The sequence below is a fragment of the Tamandua tetradactyla genome, chromosome 8 (assembly GCF_023851605.1).
Source record: "Tamandua tetradactyla isolate mTamTet1 chromosome 8, mTamTet1.pri, whole genome shotgun sequence".
In the NCBI taxonomy this organism is placed as follows: Eukaryota; Metazoa; Chordata; class Mammalia; order Pilosa; family Myrmecophagidae; genus Tamandua; species Tamandua tetradactyla.
The window spans coordinates 90372728-90378727 of record NC_135334.1 but is presented as its reverse complement, the minus strand read 5'-3'; positions in this window follow the sequence as shown (position 1 = coordinate 90378727).

The window sequence follows — 6000 nt, the reverse complement described above, 5'->3', positions numbered from 1 at the left end:
TCTGCTGTTTGGTTATTGTCAAAGGTAAGTCTAGTAGAGGTATCTAAGTCAAGGGGCCCAAACTCCAAGCCCCAACTTTAGGGTTTTATAGCATCATTATGGCAGGCCATTGCAGCAAATCAAGTGCAGGTGAGGTGAACCCTTCTCAGTATCCCTGGAGTTCCACCAGAGACATCCACGTCACACTCAACAGTTGACTCAATATGTTGCCTTGTTCTGAACTATATCTGAACAGAAATATTGAAGGAACACATAACAAACTGGAAGTTGGTAAGGGAGGAACTTTTTATATGTGAAATTTCATGATTTTTGAACACAGGAGAATGCAGATCGTCATACTGGACATATTCAGTAGGGTTCCCTTCCCAGAAGAAGCATTGAGGATGACCCCAAGTTGCTCTGTCTCCTCCTCACCTGCCCCACACCCCTGCAGATGCACTACTACATCACGGACTTCATCACTTTCCTTCTATTTAGTCATATTCCAACTCCAGCCACACCTTCTCTGGGAGGCTTCCTCAAGTGCTCCAGCCCATAGCAGCTTCTTTCTCCAGGTCTTCACCACTCACAGCCCTCACCAATCAAACACTTAAGTGGTCAGCAGAATAATGCCTCCCTTCTCCCCCCACCCCCCACCAACCACCCAAAATATCCACATACTGATCCCTGGAACCTGGGAATATGTAACTTTACACAGCAAGAAGGACATTGCAGATGTGATTAAGTACGGTTGAAGTGGGGAGATTGTACTGGACTATCCAGATTGATCCATGCTAATCAGAAGGGTCCCTCCAAATGGAAGAAGAAAGTAGAAGAGATCAGAGTGATGCAATGTGAGAAGGACCTGACTTGCTGTTGCTGGCTTTGAAGATGGAGGAAGGAGGCCACAGACTGGGGGCAGCCTCCAGGAGCTGTAAATGCTAAGGAAATAGATTCTCCCCTTAGAACTGCCACAAAAATAAATAAATAAATAAATAAATAAATAAATAAATAAATAACAGCTTTGACAACATTTTGGCTCAGTGAGACTCATGTTGGACATCTGTTCCCATTTGAAGCTATTATGCACTCCCAAAAAAGCCATGTCCTCTAATCCTCATTCAGTATTGCTAGGTGAGATCTTTTTATTGTTTCCATGGAGATGTGGCCCACCCAATTATGGGTGGTGTCTTTTGATCAGATGGTTTGCATGGAAATATGTCTCCACCCATTCAAGGTGGGTTCCTTACTGGAGCCCTTTAAGAGGAAACGATTTTGGAAAAAGCCTCAGAGCCACCAGAAACCAACAGAGAAACCAGAACCAACAGAGCCTACGCAGTCAGAGACCTTTGGAGATGAAGAGGGAAAACACCCCCCAGGGGAATCTCATGAAACAAGAAGCCAGAAGAGAAAGCTAGCAGACCTCGTCAAATGCCCTCCCAGCTGAGAGAGAAACCCTGAACTTTATCCACCTTTCTTGAGTGAAGGTAACCTCTTGATGGTGCCTTAATTTGCACATTTTCATGGCCTTAGAACTACAAACTTGCAACTTAATAAATTCCCCTTTTTAAAAGCTCTTCCATTTCTGGTATATCGCATTCCAGCAGCATTCAAGCTAGAACAAACATCTAAACTACGGAAGCCTAACAATAAATTTAAGCTTCTAAATTTGTGGTAATTTGTTACAGCAGCAGTAGAAAACTAATAAGCATATTCACTATCTTAAATTTCTTTATTTCAGATGTGTAAGTTCTTATCTCCCTAAGAGACCAGTAGGTTCTTGTGGGTTGGTCTTACTTTTTCTTCCTTCTTTTCCTGTATACAGTGAGCCTTCAATCCTGTTTACTACCTTATCTTGCTTCTTCTAGGCAAGCCTGGCCTCTTTGGCAGCACTAAGGGACAGGGAGAGCAATTGAGACAATAGGCCACCCAACGGTTAGCAACTCAATTCAGCTAATATAGCTGTCAAGAGAGTGAACTCAACTGTTCCCTAGCCCAGGTTCCCTTCCATGAAGTGACGAAAGCAAACATAGCAAGCAAGGCAACCTGAATTTATGAATACTTGTTTTTTCTCTACCTATTCAGACTATAATAACAGAATAACAAGTCCAAAATGGTCTTGAACATAAAGGCTCAATATACCCTTTTTATTTACAGCCCAAGACCTTAGCTATATGAGCCCATTCTTTGTCCTCTACTCATATGGCACCTCCAACTCTCCTAAAATGATCATAAGACCAAGATCATAAGACCTACTAGCTTCATTTATGTATAGCTTTTCTCATCATAATATCATTAACACAAGGAAGGAACCTAGAAAGAGGGGACCCTGGTCTTCCCCGAACTCCATTTAACTAGTTGTATTTTTCCTTTGCTCCTTTGGTAACTGTTTCAGTTTGCTAAGGCTGCCAGAATGCAATTTACCAGAAATGGATTGGATTTTATAAAGGGGATTTATTAGGTTACAAATGTACAGTTCTAAAGTCAAGAAAATGTCTAAATTAAGGCATCTGGAGAAAGATAACTTTGATTTTGAAGGAAGGCCACTGGCACTTTGGACTCTTCTGTCAGTTGGGAAGTCACGTGGCCCGCATCTGCTTGTCCTTGCTCATGGTTTCATTGCCTTCAGCTTCTGATGCCTGTGGGTTTCTCTCTCTAAGGGTCTGTCATTCCTCACTTAGCTTCTCCAAGGCAAACTCTCGGTTTCATCTCAGCTTAGCATCTCCAAGCGTCTGTGGTCTTAGTTTCTGCTCTCTATGTCAGCTCTCAGCTCTCTGGATTAGCTCTTCTAGCATCTGTGCTTTCTCCAAAATGTCTCCCTTTTAAAGGACTCGAGTAAACTAATTAAGACCCACCTTGAATGGGTGGGGCCACATCAGGCTCCATCAGAAGTGTATTTTGGGCTCTGGGTAGATTCATTAAAGAACCACATTGAGAAACTTCTGCAGGATTTAGGTGCAGATCCTTTTTTATGAAGCAGTGAAAAGCCTGGTGCTTCCCGTCTACCTGGCCTGCCTTCTATCCCTTCTTAGAGGTACAATTTCATCCTTTGGTGACAGGGGGAGAAAAACCAGGATATCTGCTCCCCTATTCCTCCTATCTGGAAATCATTCATTCTTTACATTAATGTTGCGGGGTTGAGGGAGAAGGGAAGAGTAGCTTTTCTGACTGTGTCACTCATTAGAATGATATATCCTTCCTTCTCCATGTTGAGCCCTTCAGCTACTTTTTCAGAAGACAGTGGCACCTCTCAGGTCAAGTGGAGGAAGCCACATGGTGATGGACCTGCTGTCAGAAAAGTACTGTACTGACAGCATAAAGCTTACAGCACATTTATAGAATGTCAGAATTAGAAAGGAATTTAGCAATTTCTCAATCCAATTTGACAAATGTGGAAACAGAAGCCCAAATGATTTTATCAAAGTCACACCTTTTGGGTTAGGAGCAGGAATTAGAACCCTATATCCTGACTTCCGGGACCCTTTCCTTTAAGCCCCTACTGCATCCACTGGCAAATGAAACACCCTACAAAATCAACCACAATTTCAGAGAAGACGAAGCAATGCATAATACAAAATATAGGAAATTAAGTCATTTGAATTTTTGCTTGTTACAACTTTGAAGCATTTCTAATTATTATTCTATGAATATTACTGTGAATCAGATTGGGTTTTGTTCTTTAGCAATCTACTTGTCTTAAGTGGCAGCGCCAATATTTTTTTTTTTCCTGCTGCAAAACTGCCAATCTCCCAAATGTTGGCCCAGAAAGTATAAATGATTTATGCCTGGTCATCAGTCCTCTCACTACAAATCACATTAGAGCTGAAGACATGCCCATATCTTTCTCTGAGTCAGTGCCTGGATCCAGGGGACCAGACCTCTTACCTGATGTGACAGCCAGATAAGCCATGTGCTGGCATGCCAGGTCTCCCGAAGGAGCCTGGAGAAAACATCATCAATTAATTGAAGTCTGATGCTCTTACTATTTCCTTGCCTATAAAATGAAGCTAATGATATCTGCTTTACTAATCTGTTGAAACAAGGAGAAATAATATATACGTAGTGCATAGCACACAGTTGGTAATTTTAATGTTTATACTTATTTTTGTTTTGCTCTATTTCAATATAGTTTTCTGTAAATTTTCATATACGTATCTGATATAATGCACGTAATTACCTAAGATCTTCCAGATAATTTATATCAAGATCATTAAGTAAACTAGATGTTAACCTCCTCTACCATTTATAAATGTGCCAACCCTGTTCTAAAGATGTCAGCAAAATTCCTACCAGTGTTTACTTTCTGCTCTTTGTTTGGCAGCCACTTCTGCCCCAGCTTACCCAGTAGGGGCTTTATTGTGCTCTTAAAATGTCTTAGGAAAATGATTCAGAAACAATTACTTCTCTTTCCATGTTCTTCAATAAACTCACTGATGGAAAGCTTTGGTTTCTGCACTTCTTTAAATAATACAATCCATTTTCAAGGGACATTCTCCAGTTAGCCCCAAATTTCTGCTGGGCTGAAGAGAATGAGTTCGTAGAGTTGTTGGTTGCTGCTTTTGCAGTTGTTATTGTTGTGGTTTTGTTGTTGGTGGTGGTTCTATGTCATGCATACATTGTATACAAACAATAAAGTTAACTTTTTGTTGTTGTTGTTTTAGTTGAGTTTTCTGCTTGTTTTTCATTCTTGCCTCAGTTGGTTTACTCAGTTAAAAGAGTAAGCCTTTAGGTGTAACCGTTTTAATCACATGGACAGTTACCTTAGAATCGTCAAACAAAATTTCAGTCTAACACATCCAGACAAGATATTTTTATTTTTGTTTTTAAAACAAATCATACAGAAATCAGATTTAAACAAATGGAGAGAAACATTATAGTTATAATTTATCAGAGTGTTATAAACTTTTTTCTGTCCCAAACCAGATTATTTTTTTAATTAACCCTGATTTCCAGGCTTAAAGATTAGAAAATCAGATGGTAAGATCACAGGTTAAATAGTCAGGCGAGTATTTAAAAATTGGTGGGGTTTTTTTTGTTTGTTTGTTTGTTTGTTTGTTTGTTTTGTCCACTGTCCCTAGATCATGCGCTGTTTAGTCCAGAAGCTCAGAGCAACTTCAGGGATAGCCAGACTCAGCCTCAGGGATCCTCGCAAGTGAAGCCTGAACCACTATTCATTCACTGGGTAAATTATGGGGGGCGCGCAGAGAAGAATGGGTTTGCATTTCACACCAGAAGACCCAGTGTTTAGGAAAAACCCTAAGAAGTAACACTTACCTCCCTGCCTCATTCCTGGAAACTTCTATCAGGGAGCAGACTCGTCCTGCCAAATAAATTGGGGGGTGGCAGAGAGAGGGCTCTGGTTGAACTGTTTGCGCTCCCAATTTCGGAATCCAAGCCGAAACGTCGCTCTACCTAACCCGGTACAGATTTACCGCAGGTTGAGAGTAGAGCTTTGTAATATCGGTGAGACCAACTGGTGAATGTGCCAGAATGAATTAATGTCTATTCATTTAATGAACATTGGAAGAGCGCCTACTAATGTTCCTGGCACAGTGCTAAGTGCCGATGAAAAATACTCTTTTATTTTAAATCTTTGGCCCCCAGCACAGCGCCAGGCACTTCCTACAACCTCTTCCTAGCTGAAGATACCGATCCTGAAAGTAAAGCTCGCAATTGCTCGGAGCTACACTAGCGCCCCCTGGAGGTAGATCGGAGTTCACGCCCCACAGCGCGAGCCGGTTGTTTGTAGCAGCCAGAGTGTTTTCAGGTGGGGAATTCGTGTCCTCTTTGAAGGCTGAAGACGCAGAGACAGTCACAGACAGAGTCCCAAGCCCGCAAAGTCAAGAGGCCACGAAATCTGCTCCTAGAGTAGTAGTTTCTTAACCATTGTGCAGTCACCATTACTCTAATGAAATCTATGGGTTCTCTCTCCAGAAAAAAAAAAGCACTTTTTACAAACGATCAGGAGGTTCATAGATTAGAAATCTCTGGTCTGGGGAGAAATTATTTTTGCAGAAGAAT